General features: G+C 37.5%; 1 non-coding gene across 1 annotated transcript; it reads left to right on the plus strand.

Annotated features, from left to right (window-relative positions):
- The first annotated feature begins 1,628 nt into the window (after positions 1-1,628).
- Positions 1,629-1,732, plus strand: LOC112713798 (small nucleolar RNA R71). Its single transcript, XR_003158759.1, has one exon. It is a non-coding gene; the product is annotated as a small nucleolar RNA R71 (small nucleolar RNA).
- Positions 1,733-2,905: the final 1,173 nt, after the last annotated feature.

Genomic DNA, 2,905 nt, shown 5'->3' on the forward strand with positions numbered 1-2,905 from the left:
TTCACAGGTGCTCAGAGCATGATTGTGGCCTCCCAACACCAAACTTAGAGTTTGAATGTGGGGCCTTTGCTTGGATCTGCATGGAAATAATTGGATGAAGCTTTTCATGCTTCTTCTCCATGTTTACAAAAGAATATCCTTGTGCCTTAAACACAAGGTAGTCCTCATTCACTTGAAGGACTAGCTCTCCTCTGTCTACATCAATCACGGCCTTTGTTGTGGCTAGGAAGGGTCTTCCTAGGATGATGGATTCATCATCATCCTTCCCAGTGTCTAGGATTATGAAATCAGCAGTGATGTAAAGGCCTTCAACCTTTACCAAGACATCCTCTACAAGTCCATAAGCATGTTTCTTTGATTTGTCTACCATCTCTAGTGAGATTCTTGTAACTTGTACCTCAAAGATCCCTAGTTTCTCAATTACAGAGAGTGACATGAGGTTGATACTTGATCCTAGGTCACACAGAGCCTTTTCAAAGGTCATGGTGCCTATGGTGCAAGGTATCAAGAACCTTCCGGGATCCTCTTTCTTTTGAGGTAACTTCAGATGAACCAATGCACTTAGTTCATTGATGAGCAATGGAGGTTCATCCTCCCTAGTCTCATTACAAAATAATTTGTTAATCAGCTTCATGATTGCTCCTAGATATTGATCAACTTGCTCTTCAGTAACATTTTTGTCCTTTTTAGAGGAAGAGTATTCGTCAGAGCTCATGAATGGTAATAGTAAGTTCAGTGAAATCTCTATGGTCTCTAGATGAGCCTCAGATTCCTGTGGTTCCTCAATAGGGGACTCCTTGTAGTCCAGTAGACGTCCCATGAGGTCTTCCTTACTGGGAATCACGTCCTCCTCCTCTTCTATAGGTTCGGCCATTTTGGTTGTATTAATGGCCTTGCACTCTCATTTTGGATTCTCTTCTGTATTGCTTGGGAGAGTACTAGGAGGAGTTTCAGTGATTCTTTTACTCAACTAACCCACTTGTGCCTCCAAATTTTTTATGGAGGACCATGCCTCAGTCATGAAACTGAGGGTGGTCTTAGATAGATCAGAGACTATGTTTGCTAAGCTAGAGAGACTCTGCTCAGAATTCTCTGTCTGTTGCTGAGAAGATGATGGAAAAGGCTTGCTATTGTCAAACCTGTTTCTCCCACCGTTATTGTTATTGAAGCCTTGTTGAGGCTTCTGTTGATCCTTCAATGAGAAATTAGGGTGATTCCTCCATGAAGGATTATAGGTGTTTCCATAGGAATCTCCCATTTAATTCAACTCTTCCATTGCAGGATTGTCAGGTTAATAAGCTTCTCCTTCAGAGGAGGCGTCTTTAGCTTGCAATCCAGTCAGACTCTGAGAAATCATATTGATTTGCTGAGTCAATATTTTGTTCTGAGCCAATATGGCATTAAGAGTATCAATCTCAAGAACTCCTTTCTTCTAAATCACCCCATTATTCACAAGATTTCTCTCAAAAGTGTACATGAACTGGTTATTTGCAACCATTTCAATGAGTTCCTGGGCTTCTACAGGCGTTTTCAGATGAAGAGATCCACCAGCAGAGTGGTCCAATGACATCTTGAATAACTCAGACAGACCATCATAGAATATACATATGATGCTCCATTCTGGAAACATGTCAGAAGGACACCTTTTGGTTAATTGCTTGTATCTTTCCCAAGCTTCATAAAGGAATTCACCTTCCTTCTGTCTGAAGGTTTGGACATCCACTCTGAGCTTACTCATCTTTTGAGGTGGAAAGAATTTGGTTAAGAAAGCATTGACCAGCTTGTCCCAAGAGTTCAGGCTTTCTCTAGGTTGTGAGTCCAACCATGTCTTAGCTCTGTCTCTCACAGCAAAGGGAAAGCATAAGTCTGTAGACCTCAGGATCAACCCCATTGGTCTTAACAGTATCACAGATCTGCAAAAATTCAGATAAGAACTGATGAGGATCTTCTGATGGAAGTCCATGAAACTTGAAGTTCTGCTGCATTAGAGAAACTAATTGAGGCTCAAGCTCAAAGTTGTTTGCTCCAATGGCAGGAATTGAGATGCTTCTTTCATAGAAGTTGGAAGTTGGTGCAGCATAGTCACCAAGCATCTTTCTTGCATTGTTGTTATTATTTTCGGCTGCCATGTCTTCTTCTTTTTTGAAAATTTCTGTCAGGTCCTATCCAGAGAGTTGTGCTTTAGCTTCTCTTAGCTTTCTCTTCAGAGTCCTTTCAAGTTCAGGATTGGCTTCAACAAGAATATCCTTATCCTCGTTCCTGCTCATGTGAAAAAGAAGAGAACAGAAAAGAAGATGAATCCTCTATGTCACAGTATAGAGATTCTTTTATGTGAGTAGAAGAAGAGGAGGAGAGAAGAATGAGGTAGAGGAAAAAAAAAGAGAATTCGAACACAAATAGGGAGAGAGGGTTCAAATTTTAAGAAAGAGAAAAGTGTTAGTAAATAAATAAATAAATAGAAAGAGATGAGAGAGAGGAGAGATTCGAAAATATTAGAAGAAATAAAATTAGAATTTAAAATAATTAGTTAATTAAAAAGGTTTTTGAAAAAGTTGTTAGTGGTTTTCGAAAATTAGAGAGAGAAATGTAGTTAATTGAAAAAGATTTGAAAATAAATTTTGAAAAGATAAGAAGTTAGAAAAAGATTTTGAAATTAAATTTTGAAAAAGATATGATTGAAATCTATTTTGAAAAAGATTTGAAAAAGAAATTTAAAAAGATTTGATTTTGAAAATTAACGTTGATAACTTGACTAACAAGAAACTGAAAGATATGATTCTAGAATTTAAAGATTGAACCTTTCTTAACAAGAAAGTTAATTGTTAGCAAGGTTTTCGAAAATATGAAATAAAAATAAGAAAAAGATTTTTGAAAATCAGTTTTAAAATTTTCGAAAATATTAAGA

Source organism: Arachis hypogaea, chromosome 9 (genome assembly GCF_003086295.3).
Source record: "Arachis hypogaea cultivar Tifrunner chromosome 9, arahy.Tifrunner.gnm2.J5K5, whole genome shotgun sequence".
In the NCBI taxonomy this organism is placed as follows: domain Eukaryota; kingdom Viridiplantae; phylum Streptophyta; class Magnoliopsida; order Fabales; family Fabaceae; genus Arachis; species Arachis hypogaea.